The 20,973-nt window shown below is 32.5% G+C and overlaps 2 pseudogenes; both read left to right on the forward strand.

Annotated features, from left to right (window-relative positions):
- Window positions 1-1,238: 1,238 nt before the first annotated feature.
- Window positions 1,239-6,924, forward strand: LOC141701318 (ABC transporter G family member 1-like; annotated as a pseudogene).
- Window positions 6,925-6,972: 48 nt separating this feature from the next.
- On the forward strand, window positions 6,973-7,814 carry LOC141701319 (ABC transporter G family member 1-like; annotated as a pseudogene).
- Window positions 7,815-20,973: the final 13,159 nt, after the last annotated feature.

The following is a 20,973-nucleotide window of genomic DNA, read 5'->3' on the forward strand; positions in this document are numbered from 1 at the left end:
TGTTGTTTCAAGCTTCCTTTTGAATGATGCTTTCTTTTGCTTTCACTACTAGAAAAAGTAGAATAGATATCGTCTCTTAGACATATGTTGCTTTTGGCACTTATGTAAAAAATGTTTTTACATCGGTTTTAATCAACCAGTGTATTTTTGTAATATAAACATCAGTTTTTAGCCCAATCAATATTATATGTTTATTTTAAAAAATTGATCCAGCACGCTTCTCCAGTCCCCCCTAGCCAAATAATTCATTATCTCTTAAAACTTCCCCTTCATTTTTTACCTTAGCCAAAATTTCAAGTCACATATCTTCCCCCCTCTTTTCAACATAAGATTAAAATAAAATAAAAAATAAAATTTATATACTCTTAAATCATAAAACATAAAACATTAAGTTAAGAAAATCAGAGACTCTGCACTCTCCTCTCACTCTAGCTGACGGAAGAACACCCACCACCATCTCTAGCTCAAGTGCTCTCTCTCTCTCTCTCTCTCTCTCTCTCTCTCTCTCTCTCTCTCTCTTTCTCTCTCTCGCTCCCTCCCTCCCTCCCTCCCTCCCACGCTCTCTCTCTCTCTCTCTCTCTCTCTCTCTCTCTCTCTCTCTCTCTCTCTCTCTCTCTCTCTCTCGCATGCGCACACGCGGGCGCCCGTGTATGATTTCAACTCTTTCTCTCTATATTTTCAGCTCTTTCTCTGTACTCTTGTCGAAGTTTAAGGGGTCGTCGGAGATTGTTCGAGTCAGAGTTTAGAGCTCAAGTTGGATTTTAAAGCTTAAGTCTGAGTTTAAGGCTAAGTTGGAAGTTAAAGCTAAGTCATAGGTCAAAGCTTGAATTTGGTAAGCTTTAAACCCTAATTTTATAATTGGAGGTTCCAATTTAAAACCCTAATTTTTTAATTTTTTAATTAGTTGAGTGATTGTTTTTATTGTGCATGTTACATTGAGCATGTTACTCTATATTGTGTAATTTTACATTTTTAATTATTTTCAGTAGTGTTCTAATTGAGCATGTTACACTAAACTGGGTAATTAGAGTAATATGTTGTTTGTTACTCTAAATTGGATAATTTTTCAATTTTTTAATTATTTTCACTAGTGTTTCGTAGTGTTACTCTAAACAATAAATATGCTTAATGTTTACAATGAACAATAATATATTTTTCAGTTAACCACTATTGCTCCAAATTTCTTCTCTTTGACTTAACCAGGTTCGATTGCTTATTCTTGTATTTTTATCTTACAGGTTTTGAAATGTGAGTATGCAGTCCAAAGAGAGATTGTCAGTTTGGCCCAGGTAATGTGAACATTAAGGATCCTCTTTATATTTAATTTATATAATTGTTGTGTATATACATTTCCTTCATCTCCGAGATCAACAGATTATTCTATATCGCAGAGATTACAACAAGACCTGCAAGGAAATCCAGGTTCCCACTCCTTAGATGAGGTATTTTTTATTTTACTACTATTAGTCTTGTAGTTATATATGCACTTCCATTTCTTGTGTCTGAGTCATGTGGATGCATGCTACGACCGCAATTTCTAGTCCAGAACTTTCAGTTTTCCCATTCCAATAATTAAATATAGAGATCATAATTTCTTTAATATTTGTGAATCATGAGAATAGTTTTCTTATATGCCAAAAGTATACAAATAATTATGTTGGAGACATACTGAATTTTTGTTTAAATTATGCATTTATTATTGTCTAAATTAGAAGTTGCAAATAAAGCAACATCTATAAACTTTCTCCGGTTACCACTAAACTTGTCATAGCCGCCTTAAGACAATGGACTTACTTTTTCTCGCCGCTGGCAGATAGTTTAGTGCAATATTGGAAATTCTCAATCTCTTAATTAGCGGCTTATTACATTTTTTAGAGAGGTGATACCTTTTTATTCTAGAACAGTTTTGTGGCGCCCCGAAACCCGGGGTCAGGAGTCTCGGAAGCCATGCCATCCAAACTCACACAACTCACACTACAATATGTAATACTCACGCTTCACGACCCCACACTTATCACACACACACACACACACTTACAGGTTATTGTCTTGGAAACGAACCATCATAACTAAAGTAATTTTATTACAACCCAAATATAATTAGTCTTACTGGGGAGTGACCTTTAGGTAAGGCTAGTCCGCCGTCCAAATATGCGTTTCTTATTTCTTACCTTACATAAGTCATACTTATAAATAAGCCGAACTATAAACAACTGAAAACTAATCCGGCTTATTCTGACTACCTGTGGTACAACACCAAACAATCTACGGAACAACTGGCCATTTCCTACCCGTTTCCTGGCTGTGGTTCTCATGGCAGGCATCTTGATTCACTGTTGTGTTGTGTCAATGTAAGAAAACAAGTGTGAGCTATAATGCCCAGCATAATAATGTACAGTATGGAAATGACTGTATGATAACATCATATATGATAATTATGTTTTATTTAAAAATAGTTTTCCTTGGTGATACACACCTTCTTATGAAAACAATTCTTTAAGGGATTTTAATATCCTGCGAATACCTTAGTAGTAATCCCAGCACCTAAGCTTGGGTTACGGTATTGCATCACAATTCCAATTGGAAGAATTAGGACATTCTTTGGAGCCACCGCATACGATGATCAGTCGTACTGCGATAAAAGTAACCTTTTCTACTAGTAGAAGGACGACACCTTCATCTCTCGGTTATCACCCTTGTCGCACACGGGCTATGTGTCCTCATTTCGGGTATACACACACTTCGCAGGTCCATAGGTACATATTATACCGTCTCCTACGGTACCAGTAGTCTATCCAATACACGAAGTACTTGGATCCTACCCCTCCCTTGTCCTTTAGGAAATCCTATCATATCTCGAGAACTCGAACCACATCAAAGTTCCTCCAAACGTTTTGCTTGTTGATAGGCATAGCTTTACTGTATATATATATATATATATATATATATATATATATATGTACTTCCGAAAGTTTCGGAGGAAGTACTAAGGATGTGAGTTGACCGTTGTCAACAGATAATTAAATAAGGGGAAAAGTTTCTCCTTGAAACTATATTCAAAATATTAATAAGTCGGGATAATATTCACCGACGATCTGAAATTATTCGAATGATATTCCGAAATCAGAAAGTATGTTTTAAATCAGGATCTATGATTTTTAAATCAATAATAAAACCTTTAATAAATAATTAAATGATAATCGATAATAATCAAACCTCGAATGAATTTACTCTCTAAAAGATTATTTAAAATAATATTCCTCAACTAGTTTGTGTCTACATAATTAATTAATCTATAATGATTAATCGGTTTTGAAATAATTAATCGTTGGAGTATACTACTCCCATAATTAGGAATAAGTATATAGTATTTATTATTCGAACAATAAAATATAGTTGAGGGAATATGATCGTTTGGAAAATCGTTTTAATAAAAGTTCGAGGTGTTTTAATGTTTCGTAAGTGGACGATAAGTCCCTTTAAAAATGTACTACTATGGACTAATAACCGTCCTATAATATCACCGGAAATGATTCCCGTGTTTTATCTTAAATCCCGACCGATTCTCGGTCTTATATAATATGTCACGCTTAAAGCGAAATAACATTTCACGATATATACTTTATCGTACAACATCGCTATATTATGCGAAATTCAACAACTATGTATCATGGCAAGCATGGTATTTATGCAATGATAGTAAAACAATCCTTTCACAACACAACAGTAAAAATGGAGTTGGGTTCGTAAACTTTCCTAGGTATCTCGAGGTGGAGGATGCTCTAGGTTCTGCTCGGAAATCTATAACCATAACACAATTCATTTCGTTAGGTCCCGTTCTAATTTACGGAAACTCGCACTCATGCGCTATTTGTTATGCATCCTCTCAACTTATACTACCCTTATTGTTCCTTTAAGTCATATTCACATTATGGTCACTTCATTTTTCTAAGTATCGTAGGTTCATTCTCATTATCGTCGTCGGCTCCGCTTATGGATTCTTACGATTTCTACTAGCGCGGTCTCGGCTTCAACATTTTTATAAAATTGTGAAATCATTATTTTTACTTGAAATTTTTATGACAGTTAAGAAACTCAATATTTTACTCTCTGTAAAAATTTCATGATTTATGAACAATTTTAAGTCTATCCTTTATATTTTCAAAGTTCGTAACTCGTAACAGTTTTTGTCGCGTAAATCACTTTTACTAAAACGGCCATAACTTTTGATCCGTAAATTGAAATCAAGCGATTCAAGCGCCTAAAGGATCCTTATAACATTGATATCCTAAAAAAAGGTTATTTTTCAAGAATATACAGTTTATAACTTCGGGAATTTCTGCAGAAACTTAAAGTTACGATTTGTTGGTTTTAACGAAGTTACGTTTACGATCGGGATTTCGCTTACGCCCTAACTCTTAACACAACCACCAACAATCATCATATCATCATCAACACACAAACTCCTCTCAATAAAATCATGTTCTTGAGGCAACAACAACCAACCTTAAATCTACTTAACTTAATCATCAAGATTTCATCAATAACACTCATTACACTAGGTTTACTACCACATACTGAATGGATCTTAAAAATGAATCTTAAATAAAGTTGGGCCAAAGATTTTTACCTTTATTGAAAGCTTGAGATGTGTTATTGAGGATGGTGGAGGCTTGGAAGTGCTTGGTATGATTTTTAGAACCTAAAACCACCATTGAAATCAAGAAACCAAAGAGAGGTTACTATTCATACTATTCACTAGTGAGTTTCTTGAATTTATTCCACCCATCAAACCTTGATAAAAAGAGATGAAAGAATTTTCTTACCTTATTTTAATTGATAGGAGGCTTGAGAATTAATTGGATGATTTTACAAGAGCTAGAACTTAGAGATTTGAATTTGAATTCCCCTTTTTTCTTCAAATTGCCGAATGGAAGCAATTGGGATGGGGGGGGGGTATTTATACTACTCTTGGTTGCTTCTCTTGGATGATTTGCTAGGTTTCTTCTAGGAAGATGAGGTGATATCTTTCAATTGATTTTATTCTCCTAGTATCGCATTCTAGGTTGATTCTTGGTTGCAAATCTTAGGGACAAATCTTTGTAGCTTGCTAGCTTACAAGCTAACTACAAGGTTTAGCTTCCTTAGCACACTATTTTGCTAGCTAGCTTGATCATCCTATGGTTAGCTCACTATTTGATGAAGTAACCATGGTTACTTCCCTACCATGGTTTAGTTAGTGCATTACGTTTATTTAATCGTTTACGCGTTCGCTCGGTTACTTAAACGTTCTTCGTAATACTTACTCGTAAATGGTTTGCGAAGTAATTCCTTTCGTATTCATTCCTTATATTTTTATTTATCCTACTTGAATATAAATCTGTAGGTTTTTAATCTCGTAATTATATTGTGATTCCCGTAATCCTCGATGAGTCGTAAATACGGCCATTTTTCAAAGTTCGTTTTCTTCGAAAACTAATAGTGTTTACATACACTCATTTGGTACGTATAGTCGTAATATCAACCCGAAACTCATTTTTTCATGCACTACATAGTGTGGGCTCAAAAGTTTTTCCCGTCCGTCGGGGTTACTATTCATTAAACGTTTTACAAGGTCTCAAAAATTCGAGTTATTACAAGTTTTCTTGCGATTCAATATTTGAGTCTGTCAGCTCTGCTTTTAGGTGCTTGCATTATGTGACCATCCTGCAATCATGGACAAAAGTGAAACACATGGGTTATTCAGGTTTTTTTTCTTCAATTGGTTGTTTTGAAATTTTTATGTAATGTCTAACTTAAAATGGTGTTTGCTTTGTGTATAGTTAAATCAAAATGGCACTCCACTAATGTTAGAGGAATAACAGATCCACATTACATAATCTGCATCTACTTAAGTCTCAAAACACTACTTTACATATTCAGAAAATATATAGTACAACCAGACAAAATAATGCTATTTTTGTGACTTGCTAGGCATATGTGACATGAGATGATACACTTATGACTACACCCAATGTTGGAGAAGCAGCCTATTATTCAGCCCAACTCCAACTTTCTGACTAAATGTCAAGGGCTGAGAAGAGAGAAAGGGCGGAGATGACGATAAAAGACATGGGATTTCATGATGCTATAGGTACAAGAATCAGAGGGTGGAGTGTGAAAGGCCTTAGCTGTGGCCAAAAGAGGAGAGTTAGTATTTGCATTAAAATCTTGACACGCCCACAACTTTTATTTCTGGATGAACTAAGTAGTTTATTAGACATTGTAGCGTCTTATCATGTCATGAGTAGTATAGTTAAACTTGCTAAAGAGGATAAATGAACTGTGATTTCTTCTATTCATTAACAAAGTGGTGAAGTCTTTGACATGTATAATAATCTTTGTCTACTGTCATCCGGCAAACAAATTTATTTTGGTCCTACTACACGAGCTACATAGGTACCTAAATTAAAACAGTTATGCTATAGACTAATGTTGTTGTCCTGTTAACTAAATTAACTTATGTTTTTTCAGGTTTTTCCATCTAGTGGCTTCGCTTATCCAACTATGGGAAATTCTTCAGATCACTTTCTGAGAACCGTTATTAAAGATTTTGATGTTGGAAGTAACAATTTAAATTTTTGTAGTTTAAATAGTTTTTCTCTACCATTTCATCACAAATCTAGACTTCTATATTCTTCGAAGAATTATCCTTAATCACAGAACTAAACAATATTTTGTGGTTGATGTTATAAAGGATATCAAGCAAGGATATAGTATAAGCGTAGTAACATTCTTGTCAAGGCATATCTCTCATCTAGGACGCGTTGCCAAGAAGTCAACAAAGTTTATGATATATGCTAAAAGGTACACAATCCATTTAGTACGAGTTCTTATTTTATTTTTATTTGTAATTACAGGTTGAACTTAACTATGTACTATTAACTTTTTGAATTTTTATATTAAATTTCTTTATAGAATCAAGAGATAATAATGAAAAGGGACAGACAAGCAGCTGGTTTCATAATTCAATTTCAAGTTTTAACAAGATCTTCTATCAACATGTTTGTGATCTTGGTTATTACTAAATACATTTTGTAATATACATTGCATTGTGCTTGTGCATAAGGATGATATTTTATAACATTTGTAAAACCTATGGCCCAATTTAGGTGAACATCAGAAAGTTGACATCATTTATTATCTATGTCCAAAAAAATTGATCTTTCAAACAATGTTCAGTAACTAAACTTTATATTTTCTGAATTTCCAGGATAGAGGTTCAATGCTCATGTTTGTGGCAGGGTTTTTGACTTTTATGACCATTGTTTGATTCCCTTCCTTTTTAGAGGATATGAAGGTGTGCATCCAATCTCATAAAAATACTATAAATCTACAATTGTCGGCTGATCTTCATTTTCTAACCAGGTTTTCAATCACGAAAGATTGAACGGACACTATGGACTAGCTTTATTTTTTGTGGGGAGCACACTGCCTTCTGCTCCATTCTTGTATTTTATTAAAGTTATCCCTGGAGCAATTAGTTATTCCCTCGTTGGTCTGCAGAGTGGATTTGAACATTTTGCCTACTTTAGCTTGCTACTCTTTGTGTGTGTTCTTTTAGTTGTAATCCTGATGATGATGGTTGCGAGTATTGTGCCTGATAATCTCATGGGGATCATTACTGGTGTTGGGCTTCAAGGAATTATGATGTTGAGTGGGGATTTTTCAAATTATTAAATGATCTCCCCAAGCCTTTCTAAAAATATCCAATGTACTACATCTCATTCCACACATATGCATTTAACGAATTTTACATTTACAGACTAGAATAGAAAAAAGTAATTCCACCTTCTATTTTATTATAATAACTTGGCTTAATTTTCTTATTTGTTGAATTGACAATTTTTTGGTTTGGCTATTTTTTGGCATCTCTGTTTTTAAATTGTGCATGAATAAAATGGGTAATCAGACATCAGCTCAACTGATGTTAAAATAAAGGCATTTAACATCATTTATTTCAATTAAAAATGATGTCAATTTAACACTATAAAATCTATTATACAATCCAAAACTGATGTATATCTAGGTTTAATACATCAGTTTTAGTGGAACATTTTTTTAATCGATTTATCAATGAAACCCGATGTAAAATACCATAATAAACAAAGACTTAAGAATACCAAACTGGTGTTAAATAGTACTTTATACAATGTTTGATAACTAGGAAATGATGTTACTTATTTTTATAAACATCGATTCTTAGATTATAGAAATCAGTTCCAAGGTAGAAACCGATGTTAAAGGTATTATTAACATCAGTTTTGCTCGAAAACTCATGTTAAAGATATAAGTAACAACATTTTACTGGGCAAGGGAAAAATAATTGTTTATATGGCATATATTTATATTGATAATAATATCATATTATAACAATATATAAATAATAATGAGTATTAAAAATTTAACATCAAGAAATAGATATCGGTTTCTTTAAAAAAATAATGTTATATGCCCTCTTTCACATCAGTTTAAAATCAATATTAAATGGGGGTCTTTAACATCACCCACAAAGACATCGGTTTCTATTTTTCATAGACATCGGTTTTCAACTAATGTCTATTGACATTTTTCTTGTAATGTTTCCTTTCTGACAAGCACCACATAGTCCATTCTTTGAAAATTTAACCTAAGGAATGCCTCAGACAAGGTCTTTCCTGACCAATTCATTCATTGTCTTGAAATTCAAATGAGACAGCTTCTTATGCCATAGCCAACTTTCATCTTGACTTTCTTTGCCGAAGAGACAAGTAATTAAATCTGCATCTGTGGAGTTAAAGTCAGTTAGGTTCATATTTCCTCTTCTTACTCCAGTAAGAACCACTTTGTTGTCCTTTTTGCAAGTGATAACATAGGCTTCTGAATTAAAAGTAACTGAGTTGCCTTTATCACACAGTTGGATGACACTCAAAAGATTGTGTTTGAGTCCATCAACTAGTGCTACTTCATCAATGATGACATTCCCTTTTGAAATAAGGCCATATCCCATAGTATATCATTTGTTGTCATCTCCAAAGGTAATGCTAGGGCCAGCTCTTTCCTTAAGCTCTGTGAGCAGGTTAGAATCTCCAGTCATGTGCCTTGAGCATCCACTATCCAAGTACCATAGATTTTTTTTTATTTCCTTGATTGCTAGATGACTAACCTCTGTTTCAAGGTTGACATAGTTCATGCCTTCATCTGCATCATCTCAATCAGCCGCCCACTCATTTTCTTGAGTTATGAATGCCTTCTCTTTCTGTTTGAGCAACTCAAAATATTTTTTTTGTAGTCTACAGACTCAAACCTTTTCTTTTCATAGTTGGGCATTCTACACTCATTTGCAAAATGCCGACTTAGCCCACACTTGAAACATTTAAATTTTGTTTTGTCAACCATATTTCTGTTAGGCTTCACAGCTCCAGAATTTTTCTTGAATTTGAGCTTTGCAAATCTTCTAGACAGAAAGGACAGATGCTCATCAACTTCATCCATGTCATCTTGACTTGGACACTCTTCATCTTCAGCCATAAACCCTTTTTCATTTGCCTATCTCAGACTTGTCTCCACAAATATTAATGTTTGGTGCAGTTTTAACAGCTTCAACCATCATTTCCACCATTATCTCATGCTCAACTACCAATGCCACAGACCCACCTTTCTTCCTTCCTTTCTCTATTAGCTCATCTTGTTCCATTTCAAGCTCATAGGTCTACAAAATTCCATACAATCTTTTAAGAGTAAATCTTTATAGTCTTGTGAATTTCCGAGAGAGACTGTCATTGGCTTCCATTCCTTTGGTAAAGACCTTTGAAATTTTATGTTGGAATCCTTGGTTTGGTAGATTCTTTCATACAACTTTAGTCCACTCAACAGCTTTTGAAATCTACTGAAAGTATCATTCAGGGACTCATCATCTTCAAAGTAGAAGTATTCATATTGTTGTATGAGAAGTTGCATTTTATTTTCTCGTACTTGCTCAGTTCCCTCACATAGCACTTGAACTGTGTCCCCAATATCCATAGCAGTTTTGCAATTTATGACATTGTCAAACATGTCTTGAATAAGACCATTAAATAACATGTTCATGGCCTTTTTGTCTTTATGGACTGCTTCAACATCTTCATCAGTCCCATCTGATTTAGGCTTTGGAACAGTTTGCTCATTTCCAGTAGCATGAACAACTTCTGTTGCAACCCTGAGAGTAGATGAAGGTGCATCTTCACTTTCCAGTGAAAATAGTTGTCTTTTTCCAGAATTAGAATCTTCACTCCAACATCCTTTAAGCTCATGTTGTTTGATTGCTTTGATCTTTAAACTCTTTGTATGTTAAGATCTTGCTCTGATACCAATTATTATTTCCATCAATACAATAACAGAATTACAGAAGGGGGGTTGAATGGAATTCTGGTTTCTTTTTTTTTATTACTGAAAAACTCTTTATAAATACACAACTGTGTTTTTGACTAAGCAATAATGGAGATTAAGCTTTTGAAGTATTTTATTTACACCAAGTAAATAAACACACAGTTTAAAGACTTTCTAGTGGATTTTGCTTCTCACCAGAGATGTATATTTGAAGAAATCTTTGTGATGCAAAATACACACAACTACTTACAAGTATTTTCTACAACTTAGAACTTGAGAGTGTTTTCTAAAGATACAAATTTCTAAACTCTTGAGTTCTTACTTGATTAATTTAAAATACTTGCCACACTTGATTTATATTGAATCAAGTTTACATGTGGAATAAGATAAGAATAATATTCCTATCAGCTAGGTCCAAGCACATGCTTCTTCATTTCTCTACCCAATGCAATCCAAGTACAATACAATATCTTTGAACATCCTTATTTTGCATGAAAATGTAAATGCTTCATTTTCTTCTAAAACCTGTAAGCAGGCTGCCGCATTCCTTTTGTGCACTATCAACTCATGTGACTTTGTCAGCTTCTATCAGATCACCATCAACTGCTATCTTATAGATCATCCATTGTAGCTTCATAGATGTTATCCGATATTAGAGTCATCCGTTGAATCTTTCTTGACAGCATCGGTTGATAGCTTTATTTGATATCCGTTGAATACCTTGACTAGCTTATCCGTTGAAGGCATATTGAGTCATCCGTTGAAGCTTGTAGTTTAGCAGTTGAAGGTGTTTTCTTAGCAGTTGTTACTTTTTCACTTATTATTAAGTGGTTAATTAGCATTTATGTCCACTTAGAATGCTCAAAAAAGGATTGAATTAGTGATTTGTACTCAAGTTATTTGTGTTTTTGATGTGTTTTTTATAGTTTTTTGCATTTCAGGCATATAACAGGGATCAAGGTGATTTAGCATTGCTTTGATGCTAAAATGGTGTTAGGAAGGTGCCATGAAGATCGCTTGTGCAAAGACCTTCAAGAACCAGAAATTAAAGAGAAGCAAAATCAGAAGTTTTTCTAAAAGGATGGCGCGCCCGCGCTGGGCTAGTGCGCGGCCGCGTCAGAAGTATAGAAGGTCGGCGCGCCCGCGCTGATAAAGTGCGCGGACGCGCCAGGTCGGGATGAAAGAATCCTGATTCTCTTACAATTCTGATTTCTGGGCTTCTAATCTGCATGGGCTGCTATATAATAATAACTTAAGATCGTTTTTCAAGAAGAGACATAACAGAGCTTAAGGAGAGATCGACGAGAAGACCTATAGCATAATTCAACGAAGGCTAAGAAGACCCAGTTTATTCTTGGGATTTTTTGTTCTAAGTTGTAATCTTGGATGCTCCTTTCTTGTTAGTTGAACATATACTCTTGTTACGTACTTGGTTTATTATTTATTCAGTATAAGGACTACATTTATTATACCATGCTTTCATCGGAACCCACGATGATGATTAGTTCGGTTATGGACTAATCGTTATCGTGGGGTTCTAATGGATTTACTGATGGATTTCTTTATTTAATTTATTTCGATACCTTAGTGTGTGGTGATTGTATGAAATCCTAGTATTGGTTGTGCTTATTCATCTTATGAGCGTCGCGAACTTATAAGATAGCGTGTTAATCTCTATTGAAGCGAAATTGAATATAGGGGTTTAGAACTTGCCATGCTAGCATAGGTTCATTTATTTGATATTCATGATTCGTAGGTAATTTTAACCATCTTACTTGCCCTATGTAATCACGATAGATAACTTGTGCATTAAACCTTTATGTTGTCAAATTCTATAGACATATAGGGTCTCAATATAATTGGTGTCTATTCAGTAAATATCTCTTTTGTGGATGTCTAGTAGTAGGGTATTCGCACAACGAAAGTTAGCGTTTAGTAGTTTCGTGTTGTCTGATTAGTGTCATCACCATTGTATGCTAAGGTTAAGAACAAAAAGGCTATTGAATGAAGTATTTAATGAAGTTAGAATCTCATGTTTGGGTCATATAGTAATCATTCCCTTTTAATCTCTTAGTTAATGTTCTTTAGTATAATCTTTAGTTAATCATAGTTTTAAACAATCTCAAATTGTGATCATCTTAGCATTGAATAATAACCATAACATTGTTGCATAAGTACATTGATTAAAGTTAACCTAAATCAGTCTCTGTGAGAATGAACTAGAATTAATTATATATTACTTGCGATCGCGTATACTTGCGTGAATTAGCGCGTGTTTTCATCCTTAACACTTATACAAAATTAGAAGGCATTTTATATTTATAATTAGCCCACCTATTTTGTATATCTTGCTAGTAGTCAACATGACTTAAAAATCACTAAAACTCCCAAATCCCCCAGCTATTATAGTGTACAGAATGTGCTACATACTTATTAATATAAGCTATTCTTTCAACGGATAGACATACTGTGATTATCCATTGAAGGCTACAAAATGACACTTAATAAATCTATGCGTTTTGATGAGTTATTATCTAGACTACAACATATTTCTAACTTAAACTAATATATTTTATATTTGGAATTTATATTTGGAGAACTTGCTAGATGATACTAAGTAATTTCTAACAAATTTATAGACTAAAAATATTATATGAAATAAAATCAGAATGTATATACACATATATAAATACTTTTAAATATACATATTTGCATGTAATAATAATTTCATAGTAAATTTTATTTTTACCTATAGTCGATAAAATAATTAGTATCAATAAATATAAAAATTTTGGCATTATATTTTGAGATTAAAATATTATGATATAATATAGACTTATTATAAATATATAATATATGATTAAATATAACTAAAAGAATTGACTAATTATTTTTGATTATAAACCCAGGAAAACATCAGCAAAAGACAGAGTCTAAGTTTCGAAATTTACTAGATTAGTTCCCGGACAGATGCCCAGTTATATGATATTTATTTTAATTAAATTACTATTTTGAAGTTAATATATATAATTTTAAAAAAATATTAATGATGGTATATTACATATTTATGAAATAAATATACATAATTATGTACTAAATTATATTATTTATAATTTTATATTAATAATCTATATGTTTTAATATACATATTTTATATTTTACTCAAATATGTTAAGTGAAGAGTTATAGTGATGAGTATGATTGAATAGTTTAAGTGTTTATGAGTTTATCCGATATCATTACATGGAATCGACTGAGGCTCACTTCAAGGATTCACTTCAAGGATTTCTTGGAGCAAATACCCACTTTGTAAGGTTGTAAGTTGTATTAGTCAAAAAAATAATTTACAATAATAACGAAGGGAAAGTGAGATTAAAAAGAAATTAAGGAGATATGATCCATATGAAAATGAAGAAGAGAGAAAATTAGTGGAGGAAGATAAACTAATTAATTAAGGAGAGAGATTTAGTCGAGATTTTTTTTAAAGGTAGTGGAGCGTGCCATGTAAGCACCAACTTTTAAGGAGAGAAATGCATGTGTCCAATTTTGAATGAGAGAGTGACACATGTCTAAGTGTTCTCACTTTTAGTATAGTGTAGATAGTACAAGCTAGTCCCATATCATAAAAAGATGAAAAAATAAGAGTCTAAGATAAAACCTAAAAAAGTCATCATCCCCAATAACATATGTAGATGGGTGGTTCATATTCTCTCCATTTTCTTCATACATAAGGGATAGCTTCCAAGGAGCAGTCCTAACAGGAGAAATATTCTGAAATTTAAGTTTGACCTTCTTTCCGAAACCTTTGGAAACAGTTGCAATTAAATCATTACTACAATAGTACTCTGGATGGATATAGGGATGATGAGGGGACTATCTTCTTTGAATATTTCTACTATATTTTTTAAACTGTGGGGAGAGGCTTCACATATCAATGGCCTACAAAGCCTTACCAAAATATCATAATAGTCTTTGAATAGAATATGACCATCATGTACCCCGTGTGTAAGTAACTGTGAGATCCAGAACACGAGGTATTTTTTGTGCATGTCGTCCCTGTACCTTTCAGGATTACTGGAAGACCTCTAGGAATACAAAAATTTATTCAACCACTCAATCATAGCCGTTGGGAGACGGTCCAACACTGATATTATATCTTTAAAAAGTGGATCCCTGTGGATAATATCATCAGGACGGACTTGATTTTCTAAGATTATTAGCATTCCATTTGTGTCAATATCTCCAATCCACAGACCATGAAATATAAGACCCGTATTTGTTTTGGTGTAATACCAATTCAGGAGAGTACCTTCTTCCTAGCTATTAGAGCAAATAAAAAGATAAAATTATTTACCATGTGATCAATTATGACAGATAATAAAAGAAGAAACGGATATGTGCAATTTCAGGATTAGCATGCGCGTACACATTAATTAATACTAAAAACTAAGGTATAGTGAACTTCTTGTGATACATTAATTAATAGTACATATACAAAAGTAAGGTTTTAACATATCCTTTTCTCTTTAAAATACTTATAATAAAAAAATTAAAATTTAAAAGTTTGTTTTAAAATTAAACATTTTGGGGATTAATTTGTTAAAACGTAAATATTAAGTTATATCATTCTGCAAATTAAAATTGTAATTTATTCATTATCTTTACATTTCAATGAAATAACAGATGTCAAACTTTTCTACACATATGAATCACAATTTATTTTTCTCTAAACATAAATCACATGGAAGAATAATTTTTTATAATTTTTGTAACGCCCTCCAGACCCGGGGTATATGTCTTGGGGTTACTAGCTAATCTCAAAACATGTACAACTTAAATAACAATAATAAAAAAATGTATCTAAACCCCTTTAACACTAACCAAGATCTTTTTAGGTTGAAGTATGAAAACAAGAACCACTAACTACTTTATTACAAACCATATTTAAAATCTTACAAACTCTCTTTATTACAAATCATTGTCTAACCAGTTTTAAACTAATTTCATCTTTTATTCACACACACACACACTAACTATCTACACTCCACCTTGGGTATGAGAGGATCCCGAGGCTTGACCCGCTTCATTACCACTCGAGTCCTGATGGGTTTCATATTCCTTCTTAACTGAAAACAATAAGGTGAATATCAACAAAAAGGGGTGAGCCAACAATTGCTCAACAAGTCCGTAAAATATACACAGTGTTAAAGCAGTTTAAATGAATCGATAATTTGGGTACATCTGTAAAGATATAACCCCGCGAAAATAGAAAGAAGGCCACTGCTGGCGAATACAAATGAACTAAACTGGACACAAGTTCGCATCTATACCCTACTCATCAGCCAGGATACAATGCAGATCTATATCCCAGTATATAGATCCATTCGGGAACCCAGGCACTACGACCCATCTCAAGGATCCGGTTATGTCCCGGTCCTTAGGATTACGTAAAACTTAATCCCCAAAATATCATTATCCAGTCCATGGAATAGCAACCGGAATAATCGGTATGCTTTGATACATTCTAATCACCAGAATATACCAATATGTGTGAATAACAATAGGAATATGAAAAAAGAATTTAAAGAAAAGGAGAAATCAAGAATTGAAATAAAATGTGAACAAGAGAATAACAAGTGTGTATCAGTGTTTATGAATAAGAATTAAAAGAGTGCAAGTGTGATATGAATCTAAAGAAATATCACTATTCTGAAATTAGAATAGGGGAAAAATTTGCCTTCTGCGCGACTCACTTCAAATACGTCACCTTCGTCTATCACCGGCTCAATCTGCCTTACTGGCTTAGCTTCTGTTAGAGAAATAGAGTAGTTTAGTCAATTCGTACTTCAATTGCGTCTCGAACCAACTTCACATCGTTCCTATTGTCTACCCATGCGGTTATAATTGACTCGTATATTATATATTAGCAAGTAAGACTCAATTAATCACATGATACACATAAGCACATAAGCCACATAATCATTGTTATAGTTAAAATAATTTTTAGAATCAAAATCGACTCGCTGATCGCTTAACTGATCATTATCTGACTCGTTTTCTATTTTTCGGGATTTATCGGACCCGTCTCGGCACGCGATTCGGCTTATAACCAAATAAATAACAAGGTCAACTAATTTCTAGAAGAAATTAGGTTTTAATATTATTTTTAATGAAAATAATTCATTTTTCTGAGTCAAAGGGATTTCGTTTCGCTCGAATCGGACTAACGGTCTAATTATTATCAATTATATACAGATAAATCCATTCATTATTCAATATAAATATTTATTATAAATTTTTTAAATCCTAAAATAATTTTTAAATAATTATTTAAGAAAAATCAGAACTAAAAATGATTTTTCTATAATTTTTAGAATTAAAATGAATTTATTATGATTTATTAAAAATTATTTGATTAATTATCAAAATAATTAATCATTTTTAAATAATAAATAAATAATAAATAATTAAGAAAATAATTGAAACTGATTTTTAGAAAATATTTCAAAATTATTTATAATATTAATCAATTAATTAATTAATTAATTAATCAATTTATAATAAATAAAACTGACTTTTAAAATTAATAAAAAATAAAAAGTAAAAATAATTTCCAGAAACACTTGTCAGAAAATTAATTCTGACAATTTAAGATCAAAACCGGGTTAACCATATGGGTCAACTGGGTCACAATCCGGGTCATGAAGAACATGACCGGATTTTTCCAGAATCCGGCCAAAACACAATTGTTTGATGTGTTTTTCACAGGGTTTCAATTCCACTCAAGTGCAGCAACTCATCTCCTGCCAAAACATATCAAAAAGATCCCTGAATCCTCAACTCCAATCAAAACCGACATGAACTCCGGCCAAAATATGAAATCACAGAATCGTACATGAAACTCAATGTTTTATAGTGCAAATCAAAGCTAAGAACATGTACAATCAAAACCCTAACATCACAAGAACCAAATATTCACAGAAATCACGAAGCTATGTTTTGAAAATTGAGTATAAACCCTAATAATCGAACTTTGTTATCTAGGTATCGTTTGTTCAATTAAACACCATGAATCGATTGCAAATAACATCAGGAAGCTATATCAATAATCGAAACATCATAATAACCCTAGAATCAAAAAGCCCTAATTCAAACATAAACCCTAGAAATCGAAAATCAAAAACAACAAATTAAAACGTGAAATTGATACTGGAAATGGAAAGAACAGATCAAAACCTTCGATTTGAGTACTTGAATAACACGATTTGATGCTGTAATCAGTGAGAAATCACAGCTTGAATTTTCGACCCGAACCTGTTCTTCCCGACCCGATTTCAGAGAATTTTCAAACTTTTGCAGATTTTTAATGATTAATTATAATTAATTAAAAAAATTAGGCTATATATAGTAGTAAAATTAATACTCCTAATTCAAATTAAGGCCCTAATTCTACATCTTTTAAAATTAATAAGCCCCAAATTTTATAATTTTTTAGTATTAAAATTTAATTTATAAGTATTTTATATATACAATATATATGTCAAAATTTCCCAAAAATTGTGAATAATGCAAAAATACAAAGAAATGGTATAAATGAAAGTCCTATAATTTTATAAAAATACAACTGTGATTTTTGTGAGGGTTTTAACACCCAATGGGGCCCGGAAAAGTCATTTTTCGCGAAACGAGAAAATTTGTAAAATACCTAGATGTTCAGAATAACGCGATGGTAAAAGTCGTTTCATGAAAAATAAGGCCCATTATTTTATTTGAAATATCTGCTTTAAAATCATGATTCGGGTTGTATAACTTTTGATATGAAAGCAATAAATGTAAAATAAAAATATCTGAAAAATATCTTAAAAATATCGGGACGACACAGAATGCACGTAACACATAACAATTAGGGTTTGACAATTAGTTACACATGAATGACACATTAACACATGATACAGACATAATTTTCCCAGACATTATAATTTTACCGAGGGGTGCCAGTCAAATAACTCACCAGTAGGATTTGGAGGTGGTACAGGAAACAAAGGTGCAGTCGCCAACCCCCGAAAAAGGTGAAATATATTTACGAGCATAGAGGATTTGTGTGTACTAGTACTACTAATAGAAAAGAAGTGAAATATGAGGGGGATGTCATGGTCATGTACATTTGCCCACTCAGCCTCCCTAGCCACCTCCATAGCCTCTTTGCTAGCCGCCTCCCTGGCCACCTCATCCGAGCTCGTCCCAACTCTAAAGCGTTCAATCACACTTCTCCAAGTTTCCTCCTGCTCCACCCAATTCTTTGTTCTTTTACAGAACAAGGTATAGTTTTCCTGTAACCATAATTTTTTTAAATATATGGGAGCAGCTCAAAATTTCACCCCCTTTAAAAAAAAGCCTAACAAAATGTCCCAACATCTTTTTATTATTAAAATTTGATACTGTGACTGTGAGTAATTTTAACAATAACTTTGGGAATCAATAATACCTAGGTAAAGCCAACAAATTCCACTTTTAAACAATAAATAAATTTTTAAGTTAAACTAAATCCAGATTCTACACTAGTTACATGTTCGAACATGAATCACAACTTTTCGTTTTTATTTTCCAAAAGTCAATACAAAATAGACAAAAATGAAAGATAAATTAGCTTAGCTCACCTCAATTTTTACAGCCACCTTTCAATTTTTATTTTATTTTCTATCTTCTTTCGAGTATCGTCGATTTTGATTTTTACTTTAAAAGAAGAAAAAAATACTGATGAGTAGAAATTAATCGTATAATAGCATATAAGCTTTGGATCAATAATAAATTTAGATAATCATCAAAAACTAACTTCACATGCATGTTTAACCTTAAATTTTTCAAGTTTGATGTGAATAGAGTGCATTACCTCATCTAGAGTGCGTTTTCTGTCAGAAACACATAGTAAATGGTATTTTTTACCAAGCTTAGAACAGGCGAGGAAGGCCCCATAATTTTCACAATCGTTACAGAGCGAGCCAATTGATTTCTTTATCTTCAATAGATTTGTGCTCTTCTAATGGGAAAGTGTCCTACTTTTCGAGGGGGAAAACATTTAAATTCTAATGATTGTATATGTTAGTTGTTCTGTTATAATTAAGCTAATCTTCTAAGAGTGGAGGGCCCTTATTAGTTAATTCACTTGAGGTGAAAAATTATGTGGTCTTTCAATTGCCCAAAAAATAAACCTACTTTAAACTCAACTTTGCAGATACCATGCCAATTGGGCCTGTAGCCTGCAAAATATGTAGCCCAAAAAACATAACTTACTAACATCCTTTGAGCATCAAACAATTTTGAAGAGACGGAATTAACCTTATTTGCTTTGCGACTGACAAAAATTTTCAAATACCGAAAAAAATTATTTAGACGTAATATCTTTTTTGCTAATTTTTTTTAATACGATATTTTTTAATTTACAAGTAATTAATAAAGAAATCTAAATCATCATGTTTTATTTATTTATTATCACGCACATGACTCACATGAAATGAGCTCATTGTCTACATTTTGTCATTTGCACTCCTACCAATTTTTATTTTTAATTTTTTTGTATTTTGGCGATTACTTGGCAAACTATATTACACATTTTCTTTTAGCTAATAATTATTTGATGACACAAGTTAGTAAAATGGGAAATTTATGATGACACACTTCTGTTTCTATTAGATTACAAACCTACTTGAATTTAATTAATTATTAGTTTATCAAAAAATGTAAAATAATGAAATATGTTATCATATATTCTTAAGCTGATTGATTATCTACTAGCATTTGGTTGCAGAATAGACAACCTTTACCGAAGTGTATGGAGTGCCACCAAAGAATACAACAAATTTTATATCGGAAAAAGGTTTGATAAGCATATTATAAAAATTAAAGTATTTTTTCGTAAAAATTGTGTTCCTTTCCATGATTAGATACCGATGGTGAGGTCATGCATTCAAGTAGCCATCCCTATCTTCTCAACAAAGTATTAAACTAGTACTCATCCAATGGAAAGATTGTGAAACAAAATAATACATATTTGCTTCTAAAAACTCTTTTTTGAAAATTAAATTCATAAAGGTGCAAACATAATTCATTGTTGTATAAATGGAAAAATTGGCCTAAGTGACTAGTCTGATACAACTAATTAATGCAGTTGATAAAAATCGCATTCTACTCGTTTACATGTTTCTTAAAGGTGCAAACGTACTAGATAAATTGGGGCAACCACTTTTATGAATTTTTATCAAGAGTTCAAAGTCAGCAAATGTTTTCGTGTGTACAAAAAAGTAGGGAAAGCAAGCCCAGAATCTACAAAGAAGCCCAAACACTACTACTAAATGGGGAAATTATCTTTAGTTACTGACTAGACTAAAGCTAAAAAACATCACAAAGACCATCCATGGCCCAATTAGTAGTAAAATAAAATCAGATGATCAAATGCAAGAAAGTTGTAAAAAGACTGAAAGAGATAAATACGTGGATCTAATCATAGGCGGAGTAACAGGCCAAGGCCCAAGATTCCCAGACAAAGTGGGCTGAATAGTTGGCCCAAGAATCCCAGACAAAGTGGGTTGT

This window comes from Apium graveolens, unplaced genomic scaffold (assembly GCF_009905375.1).
Source record: "Apium graveolens cultivar Ventura unplaced genomic scaffold, ASM990537v1 ctg3733, whole genome shotgun sequence".
In the NCBI taxonomy this organism is placed as follows: domain Eukaryota; kingdom Viridiplantae; phylum Streptophyta; class Magnoliopsida; order Apiales; family Apiaceae; genus Apium; species Apium graveolens.